This window comes from Ornithorhynchus anatinus, chromosome X5, assembly GCF_004115215.2.
Source record: "Ornithorhynchus anatinus isolate Pmale09 chromosome X5, mOrnAna1.pri.v4, whole genome shotgun sequence".
Classification (NCBI taxonomy): Eukaryota; Metazoa; Chordata; class Mammalia; order Monotremata; family Ornithorhynchidae; genus Ornithorhynchus; species Ornithorhynchus anatinus.
In genome coordinates, this window is record NC_041753.1 from 42,915,676 (window position 1) to 42,942,244 (window position 26,569).

The following is a 26,569-nucleotide window of genomic DNA, read 5'->3' on the forward strand; positions in this document are numbered from 1 at the left end:
TGTGGCCAAAAGTTTTTTTAAAAAAAGTAGTCCACTTTGAAATTATTCATACTGGCATGGCCAGTGGCAATGGCATTTATTATTTTACTGGATTATTCAAGTTTACTTTTGACACTGCTTTGGGGCCTGAATGCCCTAGTCTACTCTACATGCTTGAAATTCACTGCCCATTTAGCAGGGAATATGCTCTCAATTTCATTTGGCCCTTGTCTCAGCCAGGGATTTTCTCCGGCCAAATCCCAACTGCTTCTCAGTGTGTCCTCCTAGCCTTATACATCTACATTTACCCCTCCCCACCAAATAAATGTCTACATTTCTGAACTCTGTGTATCCATGTATTTGTATGTCCACCTGCCTAGCCCTATGTATCTGTGTCTTTCCCTCATTTCCCTAAGCCTATTCCTCAGAAGCACTAACTCAAGTTCACCCCAACCCTCAAAATGAGAAGCTGGAAACCCTGCCTGAATATATGTGATTTGGAAAGCAATGGGATTTCTCCCACCCTGAATTGGAAGATCATCGGTGACTGGATCATCTTGTCTATTTCTGGCTCCCACTTGAACATAATACTTACCCATACTAATAGGTGTGAAAGTCAACACAGTTTCTTAAAATGGAGTCCGATATAGCCAGAGAACTATAATATTGATAAATAATAAATTATATTTCTTAGGTGCTTACTATGTGCCACGCACTGTAATAAGCCCTGGGATGGTTACAAGCAAATCGGGTTGGACACACTCCCTGTCCCACATGCAGCTCACAGTCTCGATCCCCATTTTACAGATGAGGTAGCTGAGGCATAGAGAAGTGAAATGACTTGCCCAAGGTCACAGCCGAAAAGTGGCAGAGCCAGGATTAAAACCCATGACCTTCTGGACTCCCAGTCCTGTGCTCTATCCACTACACCCTGTTGCTTCTCTAAAACTATAAACAAACAAGTCAAACTCCCATCACTCCCTCCCCTTTCACCTACCTGGAAACACTCATAAAGTAAAACAATTGTATATAGTTATCAGTTCTCTAAGATGCCACTGACCATAAAATTCAGCTGTATGAACCACAGGAGTCTGATTGAAAAGACCAGTTTACCATCAAATAGGAGAAGCAAATAGACACAAATTGCCAAACACAGAATGTAGAAAAGGGAGCAATAGCATAACTGCAAAGGTGGAGTGAAAGCATATTCTAACGGCTGTGTCCAGGTATCCTTGTTACAGCAAGTAATGGCCACAGATAAACCAAAGGAAAAATTTGTAAAGAATTATACTTGTACAAGTATACTTTCTCCGTATGGCAGTCCCTGATTAACCCCTCATCTCCCTGATCAGATAAATCATATTACCACCCATAGCCCTTATGTATCAGTGTGCTCATTTCATTCATTTGCATTTGTTACCCACTGTATTTCTTTCATTTACATTGAATATGCATCTGGAACTACCTGTTTTTCCATTAGGTTGCTAATTCAGCACCCAGTAGATGCTCAATAAAATCTGATGGTTATGATAATCCAGGGAGCAATTAATTTACTCTCTAAAGATATAACTGTGTAGTTTTGCATTAAATGTTTAAAATGAAACCCTATTAGACCAATACTACATCTGAATACCAAAGTTAATATTTATTGTTTAAAGAAAAGCTCAGCACTTCCCTTTGGCATTTTCAAACAAATAAAATTTATCTGGAAAAGAATGCTCTTAGGATGTTCTGTAAGTTTTAGAGACATTATCATTAGTTATTCATTTAAACAAAGTCTCATGTATACCATTCATCTGTATGAATCACACACAGAGAACACTTCTTGCAAGTCTGACGAAAAATACACTTCCAAATGTGTAATCTAACATATAGAATTGAAATGAAAGTCACACTTTCCTTTAACTTCATAAAAGGCCAGATGTCTGTTACACCCATATTACATGATTTCATAATTCTTGCAACTCCACCCAACGAGATAACCTAACATTTTTATGTTCTTTCTCCCTTCCAATGAAAAAATACTAAGTAAATCTCTGGAGAGTAAACTTCCATGTTAATAACTGTCCATTTTCTAGGCACAGCCGCAGGATGGATGATATGGGATCTGATCTTTCCCAACTAAATATCATTCAAAAGTATCAACAGAACAACTCTCCTTTCCCCCAAATTGCAGTTTGACTAGAGCACTGCTAGTCACACCCCTGGCTGCAAGCAGATTCTACACATAGGACTTGGATAAATAGGGGCTACCTGTTTTTCTTGACGGATGGCTGGTGGCAGTTAAAATGCACCAAAAGAGCTCAAAATTGAGGTTTGGGATTTTCTCCATCTACCTACAACCCACAACTGTTTGGCGCCAGCAGTGACTATGGCTGACTTTGTTTTTCCCCAGCAGCAGTCTGGTCAATGCTTATTACCATCTCTACCCAGCCACATATCTGACAATGGTCTGCCCAGCACATGAACCCACAAATGACCCCTTTAATCCAAACATACTTTAGGGTTCACTGTTTCACTAAGATATAACCAGTTATATGCCACATAGAGTGTGGGTGCATCCAGATTGTTTTCCTTCTATTTGGTATAAAGATGATGCTGGTGATCAAAAAATGGTATTCGTCATATTTGCTGAGTAAACGTAATACACTGCTCTTTAGTTTGCCAACCCCGAGGCCAAATGTGGATAAATGATCAACTCAAGCATTGAAATCTCTCAAATTTATCTGTTGGTACTCTTAAAATGAGTCTAAATCTTTATAGAAATGTTGTTTTTCTACTCAGGGCTCATCACTGTGATCACAGGCCTTGATGTCAAAGCACTTTTGTTTTGGGGGTATTCACTGGTGCTTCTAGTCAGATTTGGATGACTCAGGCCAAATGACTGTCTGATTGTCAAAGCAACCCCTGTTAGCTGACAACCATATTCTGACATTTTTTTCTGAGCACCTACTAAATCCAGAGCACTATACGAACCTCTTGGGAACAACAAAAAAAAAAAACACAAAGAAAAAGACTTGGTCCCTGCCCTAGAGGAGTCTACAGTCCAGTAGGGGAGGCAGGTGGTCATGAATTGCCAAACATTAAATGGAATAAAAAAAGTATAATATAAATATAATCAATGGCATTTATTGAGTGCTTCCTACGTGCAGAGTACTGTACTAAGTGCTTGAGAGAGTACAAAACAACAAAGTTGACAGAAACATTCCCTGTCCAGCATAGGGGGAGACAGACAATATAAATAATTTATAATATATAAGATATGCATATAAATGCTGTGTGGTTGAAGGAGAAGCTAATATCAGATGTCCAAAGATCATAGATCCAAGTACATATATATATATATATATATATGTGTGTGTATAATACAAATGAGCAGTGTGGTCTAGTGGAAAGAGCACTGGCCTGGGCATCAGAGAACCTAAGTTCTTATCTGAGCTCTGTCATTTTTCTGCTCTGTGACCTTGGGCAAGTCCCTCAACTTCTCTGTGCCTCAGTTACATCTGTAAAATGGGGATTATGACAGCCCCATGTAAGACATGGACTATGTTCAACCTGATATCTTACATCTACTTCAATACTTAGTACAGTGCCTAGCACAAAGAAATCACTTATCAAATACCATGAAAAACAGGAATTAAATGCCTCAATTATAGATCTGTCCAAAAGTGCTAAAGGGACTCATTAAGAGCAGGTATTCACTGCTTGTTCCTCTAAGAGCTGTCCTCCATTAAATAGTTTGTTTTCTTAGTGCTGCGATATCAACTTCCTATCTGTCTAGTTCATGTATGATTGGTGTTATCTTCATTCTGTTCCCATCGTCCCATAGTGCCCCGATGTTCCATGGTGCAATAGCTATTTTCTTAATTTTTTAAATCTTGAGTATGTTTAAAGTTCATCAACTGCAGTTTGGTTTGTGTGGCAGCTAATTTTTTGGCCTGACTTTTCTAGTTCCCTTCTGCACTGTAAATGGGAGTCTCGGGAGTCGAGGATGACTCTGATGGGCACATCACCACCTTTAGTGATCAGGTGACCAATATCCTGGCTCTCCTAATTGCATGGGATATTTGTTTAAGGGTAGGGTACAGGGCATCCCACCATCAGTAGAACACGTGCCAGAGTTGTTTTTTTGGTTTGTCCTGAGTCATCCACATTCTTTCGCCCAGTCCCGCTGTGGGGCTGAGGGAGTGAATAGAGGATGCAAATCCAGTGCAAAGCGATGTGGAAGGAAATGAGGGATTAGTGAAGGCCTCCTAGAGGAAATGTGATTGGAATAAATATTTGAAGATGGGAAGAGTGGTGGTCTATCGTATATGGAGGGGGAAGGAGTTCCCGGCCAGAGGCAGAGATAGGATGTGGAATAGGGGTTAGCTAGTCGAGATCAAGGTGCAGTACGGAAGGTGTGAAGTGCACAGGCTCAGTTGTAGCAGTAAGTCAGTGAGGAAAGAGGAGATGAGCTGATTTAGTGTTTTAAAGTCACTGGTAAAGAATTTGTTTGATGCAGAGGTGGATATGCAAACATCAGAGGTTTTTGAGAAGTAGAGAGAGGTGGAAAATGTTTTTTGGGTTTTTTTTTCCCCAGAAAAATGATAAAGGCAGCAGACTAAAATATGTATGGAATGGGGAGAGGCAGGAGGCAGGAAGGTCAGTGAGGAGGCTGATGCAGTAGGGAATGATGAATGCTTTAATAAACATAGTATCAGTTTGGAAGGAGAGGACAGGGTGGATTTCAGTGATGTTGTAAAAGTAGAACTGACAGTATTTGGTGACAGATTAAATATGTGGGTTGAATAAGAGAGATAAATCAAGATTAGGTTTAAAGAGACAGGGATGATGGTGGTGCTACCTACAGGTAAGGGAAAGTCAGGGGGAGGACAGAATTTGGGTGGGAAGATGAGGGGTTCTGTTCCCCCAGTATGCCTTTCCTGATTAATTTTCCAGCACACCAAGTCATATGAACACATCAGTTAATTCTAGCATCTATGAACTGATTTAAACCCATCTCTAGAATACATATGTACTTTCAATTATTTAAATTATTCAGGTTATAAATATTTTTGTCTGTCTCCCTCAGAGTGTAATTTCCTTGTAGGCAGGAAAACAACACTACTTTATGTTGTAATAATAATTGTGGTATACACTAAGCCCTATGTGATAGGCACTGTTCTAAGTGCTAGGGTGGATACAAGCAAATCAGATTGGATATAACCCTGTCCCACATGATGCTCACAGTCTCAATTCCCTTTTTACAGATGAGGTGACTGAGCCCAGAGAAGTCAAGTGACTTGTCCAAGGTCACATAGCAGGCAAGTGGCAGAACCAGGATTAAAACCCAGGTCCTGTGGCTCCCTGGTCCATGCTCTATCAACTAGACCATGCTGCATTGTACATCCCAACCACATAGTATAGTGCATTACAGCAAGTGGGCATGCAATAAAAATTACAATTGCAGGATGGTGGTGTCTTGAGCCCCCGCCTAAGGTCATACCAACCAAGACCTTCCTCGACCGGGGAAGCCTCAGTGACAGAGTCAGACCACACCACCAACTACCAAGGTTACTGAGGAAAGTTTTTTTACTTATTTTTAGCAACATATAAGGGAGTGACACATACACACTATCACTCACTCACTACACTCCAAGGGTCCAGTCTGCTGGTCAAGGGAGCCCGTTCTGCCGATGCTTCTTCTTCCTGCTTCCAAGTGCTAGCACCTTCTTCTGCTGCTGCTTCTTCCTCTCCAGGTGCTTCCTCTCAATTTAAAGCAACCACCTTTTAACTGCCTTAGGAGTCACAGCTGTGGCACTACCTGGCAGTCATTGATTGGCCCAGGACCATTACCAGTAGAGCAGGGAGAGAAGGCCACGACTCCCTCCATGTTCTGCCCCCACAGGCCAGCAATCACCTGTCTCAAGTAGAAAGCATAAGTACCTTCGCAAGTCTCTTCCCTGTTGTTTGTGGGATCACAAACAGTCACTAGAAAGGCAGATTATTGCAGGCTCACCACAGGTGCAAGTCATGAAGCTCAATATTGCTTGGTGTTCCATGGAAACATTCTGAATGCATTTGGTAATCAAAAGCAAGATAAACAGAGAGGCTATAAAAGTTGAAAAGTGTCACACATGCTCAAACAAAAAGGATACTGGCCAGTTGTTCTCACAGACCTAGTACCTTCTTCTAAACTGTCAAGACCTTAAAAAAACACAAACACGCAGAATCCTCCTTAAGTACCCTACAAACAAGGATGACACACACAGAACAAAGTAGCATTGAATTTTATGGTATCAAAACAATCCACAGTTAAACATAGAAAAGGCACAGCCAATAAACACCAGCTATTTATGGTTCTAGGGCCACACATCTCAAAAAAAAAATCATTACAGCTATAGCTGTAAAAAGAGCTATGGCTATAAAAAGTCTATTAAAAGGCTCTATTATTATAATAGTACTTGTTAAGCACTTACCATGTGCCAAGCACTATGCTAAGAGTTGGAGTAGATACAAGATAATTGGGTTGACACAGTCCCTGTCCCAAATGGGGCTCACAGATTAAGTAGGAGGGAGCCTACTGCTTTTCCACAATAGCATTATTGAATATCAGTGTTAGTATTTACTGCAGCAGTCTTTCACTTTGAGATAACACTGAATAGCATCAAGCGGCTACTGGGCAATGATAACAGCTATTGTACCCAGAGGTATATAGTATTTACTGCTCCTGAATGGACTAAAGTGTTAACATCATGGTATTGAGCAAAAACTCACAGAGACAGGTGCTGGGCACAACTTCTTCTGGGGAGGCCTCAACTCTTCAGGACAACCCCACTTCTGTGTCAGCTTTGTAATCTCTGTAGTCTCTGACCTTCCAAATTATCCCAGAGGCTTAAATCACCACCTGACATCCCTAAGACTGCCCTTAAAGCAAGCACCATTTTGCTATCATTAGCAGTGAAGAAAAAAATAATTCTATAAGGATCTGTATGGGCTCATCAAAACAATCTTATAAGCAGCGTAGCTCTGTGGAAAGAGCACAGGCTTGGGGGTTAGAGGTCATGGGTTCAAATCCCAGCCCTGCCACTTGGCAGCTTTGTGACTGTGGGCAAGTCACTTAACTTCTCTGTGCCTCAGTTACCTCGTCTGTAAAATGGGGATGAAGACTGTGAACCTCATGTGGGACAACCTGATTACCCTGTATACCCCAGCACTTAGAAAAGTGCTTTGCACATAGTAAGCACTTAACAAATACCAACATTATCATTATTATAATTATGGCAGATTGTAGAGTTGGTAGTGATGAAACATGGAAAAAAATCACAGAAATAAGAGGACCCATTATATTACCTAAATGGCAATGATCTATATGCTCAATGTACCATATATCTGCTCATTAATTACCAGTCTTCTGTCTCTCAAATACAAGACAGCAAGGATAACTACAAAGTGTGAAAAATAGCATCTCAGAGACTGTCATGTCCAATGGGAGTTGGACTGATCACTGGCTAAGAGGCACCAAACTCAAGCTAAGTGAGTGCTTACTGTGGGTAGAGTTCTGTATTAAGTGCTTCAAACCACAGGGTTTGTAGACATGCTCCTACCCTCAAGGATCATATCCAGCAGAGGAGCTTAATCTTCAATAAAAACCATGGCCTCTAAACTATCAGAAAGCCTAATATCAAACACCTGGAAAACATGCAGCATAAGAAGCAGTGTAGCCTATGGAAAGAACCTGGCTTCTAATCCTTGCTCTGCCAATTGCTAGCTGTATGGCCATGGGCACGTCATTTAACTTCTCTTTGCCTCTGTTTCCTCAACTGTAAAATGGGGATTCAATACTTGTTCTCCCTCCTAAACTGTGAACTCCATGCATGACAGGGGCTGTGCCCCACCTAATTAACTTGTACCTACCCCAGAACTTAGAGTGTTTGACACATATTAAGCACTTAAATACCATGAAACAAAAAAAAAACAAGAATACTTGCACAGTAGCTGGCAACTCTACCACAGTTCCTCTATTCAAATGTGGTAATCCAGATGTAGGTATCAACTAGAACAGAAAAATGGGCATTTCTCCAAGACATGATCTATCAGGCTGAGGTTATAACAAAGAAACACTAACAAGACTGGCCTGATGAAAAGGAATTGGTGTTTGAAAAATTACTTGCAGAGAAACAATATATGATTGTTGATCATGATCATAAGAGACAAGAGGCCTACAAAAACCTGCAGCAGAATGTAAAAATCTAGCTAAGCTGGCAAGACCAATGGCAGGATACCAAAGCTGAGGAGATCCAGGGATATGCCAGCTGTCACCAAACCAAGGACTTTTACCCATCATTAGGGAAGCTCTTTGGCCCCATCCACATCATTATGGAGCCATTTTGAAGTGTGGCTGATACCATCCTTTTCACAAAGAGGAAATCCTATGCAGATGACACAAACACTACAGTGAATGCTTGAACATATCTTCCGTTGTCAAAAGGGGTGGTCTTTTTAGACATAGTAAGCTGTCCAGTGTGGAGAAATGCCCCAACTTTTAAGTAACCTCTGCAATAAAATTCATGAGACTGGAAAAGCACCTAGGTGTGATGGCAAACTTGCAGAACTCTAGTTCTCAGATATCTGTACAAGTTTTTCCTTAACAAGTGAATACTACAAGATTTCACAGATGCCACCATGATCAACATTTTCAAGAAACAAAGATGACTAATTCTTTAAAAAAAGGCATAACAAATGCGCTTCTTATCCAGAGAAGCATAACTTTTGACAGTAATGCCCTTTCTGCTAAATGTCTTCATCCTACGTTTGATTCTACATAGTATAAATTCTTAATCAAGATAGTCTTATCATAAAGATCAGTTTTCAACTACAAAGCAGCAAGTTCTTTGACATCTAATTAGATGTAACATTTATATCCTAGCTGTAAAAGTCTGCTAATGCATTTGACTATACTTGGATAGTTGGGCATTTAGAGACTAAGCACAAGTTTATGAATCAGTTTAGGGATTTTAAGGAATTCACTCATATCAGATGAGGAAATGAGTCAAGTTGCTGACTGTACTCCAAAGACTTAATGCTAATAATCAAAACTCACATCAATTACTGTTATTGAGCATTTGTGTGCAGAGCACAGTACCTAATCCCTGGGAGAATAAAATCCAAAAGACTTCGTAGACATGATCCGTTATCTCAAGGAGTTTACAATCTCGTGAGGGAGACACTGGTCTAAAACATTTTTATCTACTAGCCAAATGTGGTTATGGGAAATGGATAAAGAATAAGTGTTCAAGAAATACTAATGGCTAATAAATAGTAACAGTCCTACTCTGCCAAACTATCTGATACTGATGCATGTTACACTAGAAAAAGACTCAAGAATAAGGAAAGCTTTAATAGTCGTGAGGTGAGGTGGTTTTTTTTTTTAAATTTTCAAAAGGTATCCCCCTACTAATTAAAACTTTTGCAATCCTCCAGATATCGCCTGAAACTGGTTGGTGGGGGTGGGATACAATGGGTTTAAGCATACAGCTCTCTGACAAGACCACTGATCAGTGATTCTTAAAAAGAGACAGTTCCCAAGTGCCTTCTTGAGTATTTCTGCTACACACAGCTGAGCCACTCCAGGACTCAAATAGTAAGCTGCCTTTGGCCGACAGCATGGTGCAGTAATGTCAGCAAGGGCAGGCTTATTTCAAAGCAGTGTCTGGGAAATACAGTTTACCTGGGAACATGTGGCCCCACACGGTGTGCTCCCCGTGCGTCTATCGGCTACTGTCTTAGAGTTCAGAAATTTAAAATGGCCACTACATATGCAGGGCAAGGAGGGGGAGAAGGGGAGATCACTTGGCTGGGACTCCAGGTAAACTCAGTGCTGACTCATCACCTCAGACATTGTGCATGCATGGTGCCCATCTTGGGAAGGTCTGTTTCAAGTGCCATTTTAGTAATGTCACAAGTGGTGGCCATTGGTAGGGTCAGAAAATGTACAATTGCTTTACAAGGAGACAGTTGCATATCTCGGGGCAGGGAGAGAGAGAACCACCTCAAAAGCTCTTGCCTTAATCTGGCATCTTACTCAACACCTTAGATAAAGCAACCCAACAGCCACTTCTAGTCTTGTGAATTTATTTATACCCATCCTCTCCACCACTTGTCTGCTGTGTGCCCTTGGAAAAGTCACTTAACTTCTCTGTGCCTCAGTAACTTCATCTGTAAAATGGGGATTAATACTGTGTGCCCCATGTGAGGCATGGCGCGTGTCCAACCTGATTAGCTTGTATATACACGATCACTTAGTACAGTGCCTGGCATGTAGGGAGCACTTAAATACCATAAAAAAACTTGTGTATATATGCATGCTTGAACATAGTTTTATGTAGTCTGATTGTACTTACCTATACATATTTTTATATCTGACTTCAGCATTAGTGTGAACTCTTTTGGGGCAGGCACCTGGAATTGTGCTCCTATTGTACTTCCTCAAATATTTAGTATAGTGCACGGCCCTAAGTAGGTGCCCAATAAATGCATTACTACCACGGTCCAATTTAAGTATGAATGGGATGGCAGCCTGAAAGAAATAATGATAATAGATATTTTTAAAATAACGACGACGATGGTATTTGTTAAGTGCTTACTATGTGCCAGGCACTGAACTAAGCACTGGGATGGATATAAGCAAATCGGTTGGACACAGTCCCTGTCCCATGTGGGCTCACAGTCACAATCCCCATTTTACAGATAAGGTAACTGAGGCCCAGATAAGTGATTTGCCCAAGTCACAGCAGGGAAGTGGCGGAGTCAGGATTAGAACCCATGACCTTCTGACTCCCAGGTCCGTGCTCTGTCCACTACGCCATGCTGCTTTTACTATGTACCAAACTCTGTCATACAGAAGGCATGAGGCAGAGCAAGCATCAGAATCCAGGCCTGTGATCTTTTGACTAGGCTACTGTGCTTCCATAATGGCATCAACTCAGTAAAACGAATTCCTGAAATATGAACCAAGGGACTGTTTTAAAACCTAATGACAATTATTCAGCTCCTGCCTTCAAAAACAAAATTGCTGACTGCCATAATCTGCTATGTTACATTACTTCACCAATCTATAGCTCCTTGTTCAAGCCATTTAACTAAAAATCCAAGTTACCTCCCCTTTGTTTCCAATATGCCCCCCTTCAAGCTTCTGTGTAGCACACACAAGCACTACACATTCTTTTAACATGTACAACTAATCTGTGGATAAACTCAGCAGATCACTGGGTTTAAGGAACATTCATATCCAGAAGACATATCACGAGAAAATAATCCATAAAATAGTGTGGAGTGTGCCACATTTAATGATGTTCCATTTTGGGCAAATGTATTTCTATTCTCATTACCATTTTACATACTGTTATGAATTACTTGTTGTAACATCTCCCAGAGTGCACACACAAGTTTTTAATGCCACTGGGGCTTTAGTTATACAAACCAAATGGTATTTCTAATTGTGGTTAATCAGCAGTTATTTAAACCAGCCATAGGCTTCAGGTTTATGAATTATTTGTGTCAGTGAATACACTGCTTCATGCCTCTGAATAGGATAACTGCTTTAGGTTAATTACTTTTTCAAAAAGTATTTGATTTTTTTTAAAGTAGTTTAAAATTTTAATACTAACATAATTTGTACTTCTTGGCACTATCACCTCTTGGCATGGGGTCAAATAATTTCTTCCTATTACATAAGTTCTCCTGGGACAACTAAATATACATGGTGTAATAATCAGAGATTTCATCCTATTTCCTAAAGACATAAGTTTGTAAATGAAAAGGATAACCTACTAATTTCACATACAAATCACAATTGTCCTCTTATCTTGTATGGTAAAGATAGAATAGTATTAAATATTCAATATACTTTCATGTTTTTCTAATGACACTTCAAAAAGTTGCAAAAAATAAATATTTTTATATAGATGCTATAACTCCCTTTAATTCCTTATGCTTATTAGAACATGTTTGAATAGATTTTTCTCAATTCAGCTGTTGCATTGTCATATCAGAGCAAACTAGGATTTTCTTAACAGTTTCCTTCCTCAGAATTTAGTCTCATGTTCATCCCACAAGAAACAGTGCAGTGTAATTTTCCCCACTAGGCATGAATAAAATAATCACTTAAGGCACTGAAATTTTATCCTCTAATATCATTCCTTCCTATTTCATAAAAAGCCCACTTCCTTCTTAGATTATAGAAAGACTTATCTTTAACTAGAAATTTAATAAGTACCATAATAATTCCTATGTGCCAAAATATGGGCATTTTAGTTCTTTAAATTTATCAATAAAATTTCTGTGCCTAACTTTGAAATCAAAAGTATACTCAATCTGATGGCAAAATAGACAAGCTTTAAAATAGTGGGATTGCTATACACTAGATTGGATAGCCAATGAATTTTGTGAAATCTCCTTGCTGAACTGAAGGAAAGAATAATAATAATAATTATGGTATATGTTGAGCACTTACTTGATGCCAAACACTGTTCTAAGCACTGGGGTATATAAAGGTAATCAGGTTGTCCCACGTAGGGCTCACAGTCTTCATCCCCATTTTACAGATAACTGAAGTACATACAAGTTAAGTGGTTTGCTCAAGGTCACACAGCAAACTAGTGGAGGAGCCAGGATTAGAACCCACATCATCTGACACCCAAGCCCATGCTCTTTTCACTAAGCTCAGCTCTGCAGTTAGTCTCCAGAAGCTTTAAATCAAATCTGCTTGTTGGCTTGGATGATATTTTATATACATTGGTTGTAATGCTAGTTCAAATTTTAAATATAAGAAGTGATCAGTTTCATATTAAGCACTGTGCATGGTAAAATTTCCTGTACACATTAGATCAAAATACCATTCTTACACAAGTGGTTTATTCAAACCAGTTCAAAGAAATGGTAATCACAGATACCTAATATACTTGTTTGGAGAAGTCTCATCACTCACTAATTGTGAAATGTATTTTGCCAAATAGTAGTTTGGAGTATTTGTGCTGGCCACATTTGTTGGGGCACGAATCTGATCTACATTGTGTCGGAATGTCCGGTTTGGTATATCAATGACCTCTCAGACCCAAATCAGAGTAGGCACAAACCTAACATGGCTATATTCTTGCCAATTCCACAACTTCATTGCCCTCTTGCCTCACTTCGGGCAAAAATAATTTGTGACTGAAGGGATTGCATCAATTCAAATCTACTTCTTGGCCTGTAAATATTCAACTTTCATTATGTATTTGACTCAAAATTAATATCTAAAAAGAGTCTAACACACAAATGTAAAAATTGATTTATTCAAAAAACATGAAAAATGGGGAGTGAAACTGTGAGCCCTATGAGGGACATGGACTGTGTCCAACCTGATTCACTTCTATCCACCCCAGCACTTAGTACAGCGCCAGGCACATAGTAAGTACTTAACAAATACCATAAAAAAAGAATAAGCATTTATTATGTATTCATTGAGTGTTTCATTAAATCATGCATTTCACAGTGCAGGAGAAGATTGTAAAAAGCTGCAATGGGGAATACAGGCTAACCTAATTATTTTTTTCTAAATTGGTTTATTATCATACCTGCCTGATATTTGCTCTGGAGTCCAAAGACATAAAGCTCAAAATTAGAATTATCTTGTTTAAAGAAACTCATCAGGTCATATCAAATGAAGCCCTGGACTAATGCTAGAGTCCCTGGAAAAAGGTATGTGGATAGAAAAAATAAAACCATGAAGCTTTTTGTTTTTCTTTTATCAGTCTTACCATGAAAAAAGACCCTACCTACTGTAAGAAAGGAGCCCCTTTTGCAATTGCTAGTTCTAGGACTGAAGACACTGCAATTACTGAACAACAGTAACTGGCACATAGTAAGTGCTTAACAAATACTACAATCATTACGCTAAACACAATTTCAAGTGTTTATTCTGGTTCTTTCACCCTCAAATATACTCCATCACTGCCATTGGAAGAACTCAGTCCTCTATGTAACATACACCAGAAAGTTAGGAGGGATTTAGATCACTGTACAAGCTTCCTTCAATTTTCTGACAGATCAGCTGTGGAGAATCCATTATGGCTGAACTGTGTCTTGTTTTTGTTTGCACCCCTTCCCCACCCACCCCCAAAGGGAATTGTGGTCTCTCTCATAGAAATGAGTGCAGATGCAAAGCTCAAGTTTGAAATATGATTAAGACAAACCCAAAGAATACCTTACTCATTTAAAAATTCATTAAGATGAGTGTAAAAATAAGCCAAAGCATTTTAAATATATAAATGCTAGGTGCACGAGTTAAAAGGCAGAACATAAAAGTCATCTAAAGTTCTTTCAAGAGTACCAGGTCATCTTTAGCTCTGCCTTTGTGTTGGGGACTTTATTTGGAACTCCTTTAAGTTATTTTAATAAGCTTAAGGATTTTTTTCCACATATTAAACAAGAGTACTTACCAGTTTGATTCCAGTTTTTATGGTAACAAAATATTTTTCATACATAAAACTGAAGAAGAATGAATAACTATTTGTGGTAACTGTTCTCCAACAAGTTGTATCTTTAGAAGGGATCTGGGAACGCACACTAAAGAGCTCAATTCACGGGGTGGACGGCAGAGGGGAAAAGTCCATGCCTCACCCCATAGCGTTACCAGGATCTGATGTCAATATCAGCCTAGTCAGTACCTACTTAAAAAGATAAAGCGGCACTTTTAAGGGTGACCATAATAATACTGATCACTGATATTTTAAGTCTTCTTTCATTTCCAAGTAAACATTGTCTAAAGGAATTTAATGGGGTATTTTTCTGTGAAGATAGATCCCAGGTCCGGTATTTTCTATTAAAAGCGATTTTTTTCTTTGGTTTAAATGGCCGTTTTGTTTTTACCATCACTTCTGATGCACACCTCCCATTATTATTGAGAAGCACTATGGCCTGCAATGGACCGAGCAAGGGTCTGGGAATGAGAGGACCTGGATTCTAATTCCAGTTCCACCACTTAACTATTATGTAACCTTGGGTAAGTAACTTAATTTTTCTGGGCCTTCATTTCCTCATCCGTGGAAAAAAAGGAGGAATACCTGTTTTCCCTCCTTCTTCGAGGCCCATGTGGGACAGGGACTGTGTCCTACTTGATTATCTTATCTAACCCAGTGCTTAGTATAATGCTTGACACAGTTCATACTCAACCAATACTAATATTGCTACCCTTATTTTTATACAGCACTATGCTTGAATTGCATTAAAATGTCTTCAAGGCACACGATAAAACATATAGTGATTACATATAATGTAAATGAAACCAAATGAAAAAACACCACCCAGACCTCTGTGTCTACTTAGTGAGCTGTTTATCACAACTATAAGCAAATCACTTTGGTTCTATACGTTACTTAGAACAATGTTGGCCCTCAACAGCTAAATTCTCTCATATTTTAAAAGGAATACAAGTTGCAGTCTAATATGATTGGATGAGGCAATGAATGGTGTTAAAATACATATTCACACATTAATTCACACAACCTTAAGCATGAATTTACAAGCACTTCAAAATGCAAGAGAATCAAACAGTTTCCACTGGCCAGAACAACTAGAGTTAAAACTACCTCTCTTGGCAAAACCTTAATAGAATAATAAACTTACCTATACATAGAAATATATCACAAAAATGAGTGAGATTAACCCTACCGGTTAGTTGCTTCTTTTCTCTCTTGGTCTGGGCTGTGCTATGTTTTGGAAGACAGTATTGGCTCATCCTATTTTGCTCTTCATTGTCCAAGATATGATCACTACTCACCAACATAAAGGTAGTGACATGTTTTAGGAGGTAACCATACTTAAGAAGAACCCCCCATCTCTGAAAATAAGACACTTTCCCAGTGCCAAGCAAGGTTCCCCCTATTTGGGGCATTTTTCTGGGAGTGAATAAGCAGTGAGAGTCATAGCAGTAGTTTATCCCATGTTGCTCTAAACCCACACTGAGTTCCTGGGAGGAACTCTTCAACAGGTGGAATGAATCAGCTCAGCTGGAATGAATCAGTTCAAGAAGACTCATTAAATGATCTTTCTAGTAGTATTAAATAAAATAATTCAAAATCATGGTGAGGACACTGTAGGAATGAAGACTTTTTTCAGACCTATGCTACTAACTCTAAAGCAAAATTAGGACTGATCAAGAAATGATAATAGTACTGATGGAACTCTGGACCCACAATTCTAGAGGTGGATAGGCTGAGCTCCACTAAGCCCTGGAACAATTTAAGCACTGCTCACACCTGTGGAAACAGGTGCTTAAAGACTGCGATATTAGATCTGAAACATAATTTATGGTGTCTAGCAGTCATGAAAAGGACAAGTGGTTTCTGAAAAGCACTGTGAAAATAAGGAACTGGATTATGATAGATAGTTGGAAAGGGGAAATCTACTAATTGCCAGTTTCATTAATTTCTCACATGGTTTGCAATAGAGTTTGGGACGATGACTGTATCAGCGCACCAGAACAATTCCTGAAGGAGCAACTTCTGTGTGGCATTATGCTACTGCCTCTAGTCACCAGCCCTGAAACCCTGGAGTTATATTTCCACAAGTACTTTTTGACAGGTACATCAAACACACAAAATGATATGCCTTGGTCTATTTTATGAGGGCAGGCCTTGGATGTGCTTTGGGAGTCAGATTTCTAGCAGACACAGATTCACCGATTAAATGGAAAGAACTGACCTCTTAATTAACAGTTGTAGGCTGAGTTCCTTTGACCTATTTTACTGACATAGAAAATCTTAGTACATAACCGAGCCTGCCTAACCCATACGGCAGGTCAAATGGTTGCCTGAGGGGAGATAGTCCTGTAAAAGGGATGAAGGTGGCCAGCCAGATTGGTAGGTGCAGCAGAGCGTTTTGGTTCTGAAAATACAAGGGCACTGTTTTGGAGGGGTTTTTTTTAATAGTATTTCTTAAGTGCTTACTATGTGCCAGGCACTGAACTAAGCACAAGGGTAGACACAGGTTAATCAGGTTGGACACATTCCCTGTCCCAGATGGGGCTCACAGTCTTAATCCCCATTTTACAGATGAGGTAACTGAGGCACAGAGAAGTTAAGTGACTTGCCGAAGGTCACACAGCAGACACATGGCAAAGCTGGAATTAGAACCCAGGCCCTTCTGACTCCCAGGCCCACGCTCTATCCACTAAGCCATGCTGCATCTGATCTGAGTAAGAAGGCAGCAAAGGTAAGAAGTCAAAAAGCACAGGAAGTGTACCAGAGTGGATATGCAACTAGAAGTGGGATGACACAAATGCCTCAATTTTCATGCAAAAAGTGCATCATCATACGAGAGATTCATATTATTTTTCACTTACACTTCCAAAACAGAGCTGACTTATGGTTAATGGGAAAGGTAGGGCTCCAGTGAGAAAAAGAGAAGTGGCTGCAGCAATATTTTTTTCCATTATTTTATATTACAAAAATCAACTATTTACCACCAGGTCGTAACACAATATTTACCCTCAAAACAATATATTAATCACAACTTTATCCCCTCCTTACTCCCTCTCTCCAAGATTATAGGCAATATAAGTGGAGAAGACTAGTGGAATACACTGAAACCAAGAAAGATACATTTCATGCAGAAAGAAATAGGTAAACCCATGGCATGTAGTGAGGCGGAATGATGTGATCAATGTAAAAGTAAAAATAAATGACTTAAACCTTGTCATTCTGGTGGAGAGGAGAGAAGCTGGAGGCTGAGAGGCTAGTAAAGAGGAGGGTGCAACATTCCACATCAACCTCTTGAGACGAAAAATAGGGAAGAAGGATCAGAGAAAGAATAGATTGTAGGAAAAGCAGGATTTTTTTTCAGAAATTAAATGTGAATAGAGGAGGCAGGAGCTAGGGGATTAGATGGCTGAGTGAAAAACAATACAGATTCTGGGAGTCATCTTCATAAATAGGAATCATAACAGAAATGTGGGAGTGGAAGACATCTCAAGAGGTCATTTAATCCAGTACAGTACTTTACAACGTTTTTGGTTGGGGCTGTCCCTCCCCCACCACACCTTCCAGAAGCCATGGGATAAATAGGGAGGGGAGGAAATGCTCAAAGATTGCAAATTCTCTGCAATGGCAATGCCCCAAGTTGAGTATCCCACCATTATATACTTCACCATGTACACCCAGTAAATCACAGATTGTGGTACTATAAAATTCTCAAACCACTTCATAGAAGCTCCACGTCCATTACCTTAGCTTTCTGCAGGCTCCACCTAAACCAATCTAGATGGGCAAGCATCAATTTAACTCTTGTAAATACTTAGCAATGAAAATTCTGCAAAACACTTGTCCCTACCATAAATAATGTTACTGTATTTAGCAGGTCTCTCTCAAGATGTTTTAGTAATGATGATGATTACGATAATAATAATGATAGTGTATTTTTTGAGGCCAACTGTCAGGGTCACACCTGGAGAGTTTCTAGTACTCTACCAGTCTCAACTATGAAATGGAGAGTCAAGCAGAAGCTTATCCATTCCATTCCTAGCTTGGACAATGGCTAGCTAGTGGAAGGCAATCTGCTACAAGTCAAAACTCACTTACTGAGCGGAGGGAAGCAATGGTAAACCACTTCCATATTTTTACCAAGAAAACTCTATGGATATACCACCAGAATGATTGCAGGTGGAGGTGGGACATTCTGGGAGAGATGTGTCCAGGGCGTCGCTATGGGTTGGACACGACTCAACAGCATAAGACAACAATAATTTTTGAGGCATTCATCATGTGCCAAGCACTGTACTATTTAACCCCCATCATACAGAGGAGGAAATGGAGACCCAGAGAAGTCAAGAGACTTGCCCAAGGTCACACAATAGGCAAGCAGCAGAGTCAGAATTAGAACCCAGGTCCCCTGACTCTCAGGCCTTATTCTCTTATATCTTTCTTATAATTGTGGAATTTGTTAAGTGCCTACTATGTGCCAAGTACTGTACTAAGCACTGGGATAGGTACCAGATACTCAGGTCCCACATGGGGTTCACAGTCTAAGTAGGAGGTTGAATGGGCATTGAATCCCCATAATGCAGATGAGGGAACTGAGGCACAGAAAAGTGAAGCGACTCGCCCAAAGTCACATAGCAGGTAAATGGCAGAGCTGGGATTACAACCTAGGTCATCTGACTCCCAGAGCCCATGTTCCTTCCTCTAGGCCATGCTGCTCATGCTAAATCCTTCATTCTGTAAATCATACACATTTCCTCTTTTTCTCAGTGAACAGGTAAAGAACAGGAGAGAAGAGAGGATCCAGGATGCAACAAAGAGAAAACTAATATTTAATGGAAATAATGAGGAAAAACCTTTCAAAAGAACACAAAAAATTGCTTGAAAAGCTGGAGGGTAATCAACATAGGCAGTCTTTCTGAAAGAGGAGGTGATGACACTGAGAAGCAGCAACAATTTTTACAGATGAACAGCACAGAACCTGGAAGCGTCCATTTGAAACTACTTCCACCTTTGCACACATGAGCTAGAGAAGGTCATTATGAATTTGCAAGAATTGAATTATGTGAAATCCAAGTGATTCAGTACCAGTGAACCCATGTGAAACAAGTTTACACATAAGACCCCTGTGCCTTATGTCATTTTATGGGGTTGTTATGCTTCCCTGAAGTAACTACAAAATATTTTAAATGCTCATTTTATGCACACATCTCATTCAAATTAGAGGTGCGTGAATACAACAGTGACCTGCTATAGCCTATGAAAATCGTGAAATTATAATTCAGACATGTGTAGTTTAACAGAATAATATTTTTCCAACTATGTTTCATCCCTAGTTTTTAAACCCATGGCTATTTACAGTGAAACAGTCCATCTGTTTTTGATTCATTTACACTTAAGATATAACTTGGTAAATGATTTGGCTTTCAAACAGCTTCACTCTCCCCATTTATACTGCTATAACTGTTTTTTCTTTAAAGTTTTTCTTCTTCATGTGTGTGCATTTTGGCACAAATGAAATATGTGAATCACCAAACATTGTCATTTTGCTTTAGACCTCAGAGTGCCAACGGGTCATGAATTCTCCTGCTGCAGCTAGCCAATTTCAAGTTATTCTTAGTCAAATATCATAGTAAGTGCTTTAACAAATGTAATAATAATGATAATAGTCTCAATTAGACATTCTAGAGATGTCTAGACAATTATATAGAAACAAATTTGTTCTATTAATAAATGACTGTGACTATATCAAACCTTTTTCAAAAATGAAATGCAACAGGAAATGAAATAAAAACTGTACCAGCAATTTTGTTTAGAATTATGTATGTTTCACATTGTGAAACTGCTCTTTTTGACATGGTCACCTTCAACATGTGTCCATATGAAAGCAGTTAAAATGAGGCTTCATTTGAAATTTATCTATTGAGCTAAATGTTTCTATACTACTGTTAACAGATGTTGCCCACAGCACCTGCCTATGCATAATGGATAGAGTATAGCCTGTGAATCAGAAGGTCATAGGTTCTAATCCCTGCTGCTCCAATTGCTGTGAGACTTTGGGCAAATTACTTCTCTTCTCCATGCCTCAGTTCCCTCATCTGTAAAATGGGCATTGAGTCTGTGAGCCCCGTGTGAGACAGGGACTTTGTCCAACACAATTTGCTTGTATCCATCCCAGCACTTAGTACAGTGCCTGGCACATAGCAAGAGTTTAAATACCATAATTATCATTATTATTGCAGCATTTCTTTCCATTCCTATGGTTAATGTCCTCCCTTCATCCTTTCTTTGTCTTTTATTCATAAAAGCTAAACTGAGAAAGATCTTGAAGCAACTGAAAAATTAGCAAAGCTGGATAAAGCACTTTTCCTTACACTTTGATTTTATCCACTATGCTCATAACTTGATCTTTTACATTCCAGAGAGCAATAACAGTCTATGTTTTAGTATAAGTTTTATAAATATCTCAACAAATGTCATGTTCATGTGGACATTTCATGAATAACTATGATACTACGACAAGGAGAGGATTGTATGCCCTTAGATCTTAGGGTTTGGGTGAGAAGGTGATCAAATTTGTTTACTGAAAATATGAGGTCTGGCAGCCAGGCCTGAGTTGACATCCAGGAAAACCAATGCAGCTTGCCCAAATTTGCCTCCCTAAAAACAGCCTGTTTCTCCTCAGCAAAACCAGGAAATACTGAAATGCATGAATATTCATTATCAGTGCCCAAACTTTCTGTACTTCTCTTCGATTATGAGTTCATCAAGGGACTGGGACCGCATCTAATTCCCACCTATCTATTCTCTCCCAGCATTCAGTACAGTGCTCTGAATTCAATGTGTTAAAATTAATTACTACTATACAGCACAGTTCCTGCTGTTTCAGGAAGGGGAAAAATATAATCATGGGAAATTCACCAACATAGCTCAAGAAGGTATGTATACATGAGCTCTCCCCACAACCTGAGCCAATCTGATCACTATCAGCCACACAGCTCTCCTCTCCACTGAGCCATTTCTCATGCTATTCCCCAGCCTGCAGCCTCCCCTACCACCAACTTCCCTTCCTCCAAAACTTCGTTATAGAACCATCTCCTCCACAAATCCCTACCAGACAGACTCTGTTTGGCTGTCATTCCCACACCTTCCAAGTATTTGCTTCTCTCCACAATTAGGCATAATGTATATACTTCTGTACCTTGAATTTTCTTTTCCTCTAACTTGCACCTTTGTTAATCTGTACTTTCCATTTCCTGTTACTCCTTCCTCCAATTGGACTGTAAACTCTTTAAAGGTAAGATCATGTCTTGTATCTTGAGGAGTAGCGGGGTTTAATGGAAATAACATGGGCCTGGGAGTAAGAGGACCTGGGTTCTAATCCTGACTCCACCACTTGCTTGCTGTGTTAGCTGCTCTGTGCCTCAGGTTTCTCATCTCTAAAATGGGCATTCAATACTTAATCTCCCTCCTACTTAAACTGTGAGGGCCTTGTGGGACAGAGGCTGAGTCCAATCTAACTTGTATCTATCCCAGAGCATAGAACAGTTCTTGACACATAGTAAGCCCTTAACAAATTTCATAATTATTATTCATTATTGTATCTCTTCTGTAAGTTAACAAAACACAAATATATTTCCCCATCAAGAAATACTATGATTAAAAACTAATGAAATGCACAAAGAAGAATTTAAGGTAGCTACAAGGAAAACCTTCTATATGAGGAAAGATTTCTTTGCAGTAACTAGTTTTTTTTTTGTTAATGGCATTTGTTAAGCATTTATTATATACCAGGAACTGTACTAAGCACTGGGTGGGGTAGATACAAGATAATCAGGTTGGGCACAATCTATGTCCCACATGGGGCTCACAGTCTTAATCCCCATTTTACAGATGACGTAACTGAGGCACATAGAAGTGAAGTGACTTGTCCAAGGTCACACAGCATACAAGTGGCAGAGCCAGGATTGGAACCCAGGTTGTTCTGACTCTCGGACCCTTGCTCTATCCACTAAGTCATGCTGCTTCTGGATCATGTCTACCAACTCTATTGTATTGTACTCTCCCAAGCACTTAGTACAGTGCTTTGTACACAGTGAGCATTCAATAAATATCATTTAATCAAGGATTTGGGGGCTGATTAGCAAGATTCCTAACCCCCAGAAGTCTATTTATTATGGTATTTGTTAAGCACTTACTATGTGCCAGGCACTGTACTAAGCGCTGGGGTAGATATAAGCTAATCAGTTTGGACAGGGCCACTTCCTACATGGAGCTCACAGTCTTAATCCCTGTTTTACAGATGAGGTAACCAAGGCCCATAGAAGTGAAGTGAATTGCCCAAGGTCACACAGCAAATGGCAGAGTTGGGATAGGAACACAGGTCCTTCTGACTCCCAGACACATGCTCTATCCATTAGGCCATGCTGCTTCTACAATATTTATTCTTCCTCAATATATGAAAACATTAAAGAAATGCTCTAAGACTTCAAAGATGCCAGGATAATCACCATCTTCATGAAGAAAAGTGAGGAGCTGACTCTAGAAACTACAAGGGCATCTCTTAGCTTCCTATTCCTGGCATGATTCCTTTTGGACAGACAACTGAAGTGTGTGCTGATACATCTACTTGAATTGCAATGTGACAGTTACTAAATGGAACACAGCAGATATAATCTTTGCTGTATAATAGATACAAGAAAAGTACAGGGAGCAACATCAAGGCCTCCTTATTGATACTACTATGAAAATTTAAGTTTGTCTGTGAAAGTTCACCAAAATCCTAAAGCACAGTAGTGCAATCAGTTGAATCCATGTTGAAGTATCACATCTGTTCTTTCCTCATCAGTGTTGGAGAAAAACAGACTGTATGGTAGGTCCACGCTTGTTCAAGCTACTCTGTGTGGTCATGTTTCTGGATGCAATGAAAGACTTGTAAACTGGAATCAGAATACACTTCCAATCCACTGGAAAACTCTCCTAATTCCAAAGAATGTGGGCTTCTTCAAAACTTTTAGAGACTCTCATCTAGAAACTACTGAATACTGAGAACTATGGGAAGATATGCAAATAATTATGAATTGCTTTGATAATAACCTTAAAAGAAGCCAAAGTCAGGTACCTGGGATACCTACACCTGGGATAATCTCCACACAACCAAAGACACTGATCCACAGTACAGAATAGTTACATCAAAGCAGCGGCTGACAAAGCAGCGTGGCTTAGTGGAAAGAGCATGGGTTTGGGAGTAAGAGGTCATGAGTTCTAATCTCAGCTCTGCCACTTGTCAGCTGTGTGACTGTGGGAAAGTCACTTAACTTCTCTGTGCCTCAGTTACCTCATCTGTAAAATGGGGATTAAGACTGTGAGCCCCATGTGGACTGTATCTATCCCAGCGCTTAGAACATTGCTTGGCACATAGTAAGCACTTAAATACCATTATTATTATTATTTTAATTCACTCATAAAATATTTCCCTTACCCTATCCTCTCTCCCTCCCTGCCCTATCCCATTATCTTCAAACTTTCCCTTCTTTTCCCCCTTGCCCTTCATCTCCTCCAGCTTTTAAAGGGTTTCCCTTCTTCCCCAGAGCTCCTCTATGATCTCCCCACCCTGTGAAATCCTGAATATGCCTTCCCTATCCCCAAGGCTCTCTAGGAACTGCCTTCCACCCTATGACACTATTTTCCCAATTCGTGGCTATGGGGACTGGATCAGAACAGGAATGGGTGGGCAGAAGTCTCATCATTTTCTCTCTTTTGAGCTCCCTCCCTCTCCAAACCTGACAGATCACTGTTATCCCCATATTCAAAGCCCTCATAAAACACCCATCTCCTGCTATAAGCCTTTATTCCTAAATATCAGTTCCCTAAATCATTTGAACCTATCAGTTATTTCTGGTATTTGTGATTGTACCTATTCTCATTGCTTTTATATAAACACTTATTCAATTGTATGGTCAATTATTTATCTTCACTACTTTATGTGTAAATATTTTGATGTCTGTCTCCCCTCTTAGAGTGTAAGCTCCATGTGGAAAGGGAATATGTGACTTTTTTGTACTTCTAAGGTACTTAATATAATGGAATGCCTCACACTGGCACTCAGCCAATACTAGTAGCACAACTACTTAAAATCAGAAGTATAAGAGGACTATTTGCAGGAGGATCATCATAAATTAAATTCTAGATTATATTCCCATCAACTGTAAAATGCTGTTGAACCAAAAAGAGTTAGCCAAGCATAACTGCAAGGTTCTCCTGATATTTGGTCCTTAAAATGGTTGCTAAACAAAATCCATTTGGCTCAGTAACTCTAGTTATGGAGCCTAAAACAATAATCAAGAAATGTTACAATTATTAAAGAGCCTCTAAGATGTTAAATGTATAAAATAAAGTTTAGAGCCAGTTGCAAATATAAAAATATCAACTGCATGTAACTGATATGCTTAAAACCAGGCTCAAGTATGCACATCCAACATTTAGGGTGCTTCTCTACGGACCATCCATTTTCAAAGCCTCCCACACACACCCCCCTCATATTCTTTTCTAATTACCTCTGGGGAATATCCAGCAGCTCCTTGTTCTGATCATCAGTGCATACACACAGGAGCTGGGCAATTCACCATATATCTTATACAGTTGATTTAAAAGAGACTCAAAGCAATAGAAATGGTGGATGAGTTCATGGCAGATGTAGCCTTTGACTCACTGGCTGTGGCAGCCTAGAAAAGTGTAATCAAGAACAGCTGCAATGAGGGTGATCTGATTGAGCTCATGGTTGGCTGCTGTGCTTCTCTAAATCTCACTTAATTAGCATTCCTGTGTAGCATTCTACTTGGGAGCAGATCTAGAAAAAGATCCAGAGGGGAAATAAGCTGCCAAACCCAGATATATCTACCCTACTTCACAGGTACATGAAGGCTAAAGAGATCTAAAAATGCAATAGAGTTAAGGTTGTCTCAGTCTCCATACTCCAATATTCCACTGAAAAAAGGACATTTCTTCTTAATATCCCTAAATAGATGCCTACTTTCCAACCAACTTGTTACTGCTTTGCACCACCCTCAATTCTGTGCCAAGAGCTAACTCTCTAGAATCTGTGTAGAGCTAAGTCTAGCCTTTCTAGAAAATCAGCATAAAACATTTAGATCTCTTCCACTACTCACAGTGAACATAACTGTACTTTCCAAGTGCTTAGTACAGTGCTCTGCACCCAGTAAGCACTCAATAAATACAATTGAATGAATATCAAAGCCTTCTAGGTCACCTTCCTCTCAACTTACATAGGCATAGCCATACATAGCTATCACTTTTTGTGCAAATTTAAACAACCCCCCCCCAAAAAATTTGCAGATTACATATATAGAAAACAAATTAAAACCCTAATATCAGCACAAAAACAGGGAATGAAGGGATTATATATTTTCCTCCCCCTTTCAACTGAATTGTAAAATAATGTGCATGAACTTAATTATGTTAAGTATTGTAAATACATTATTTCTCACCTCTCTCATAGGGGTATAATCCCTAATATAAGCAGGTTATGTTTCTTGAAAATGTGGTTGTATCATGAATGGTTGTAATGTGGTGAATTGCTGTCAATCATTAGTATTTATTGAACATATACTACATGCAAAGCACTTTACTAAGCCCTTGAGAGAGTACAATATAACAGAGTTGGAAGACACGGTCCCTGCCCACAATGAGTTTACAGTCTAGCGGGAGATATGGATATGTACATAAGTGTTGTGGAGTGGAGGGAGGGGTGAATAAAGGATGTAAATTGAGTGCAAGGGAGAGACACTTGGGAATGGGAGGAGAGGAAATGAAGACCTAGTCGGGGAAGGCCTCTTGAAGGAGATGTACCTTAAATAAGGTTTTGAAGGTGGAGATAGTGATCATCTTTCGGATATGAAGATAGAGGGCATTCCAAGCCAGAGGCAGGATGTGGGCAACAGGTCGGTGGTGAGATACACAAGATTGAAGTGCAGCGAGTAGATTGGCATTAGAGAAGCTAAGTGTGTGGACTGGGTTGTAATAGGAAATCAATGAGCTAAGGCAGGAGGGGGCAAGGTAACTGAGTGTTTTAA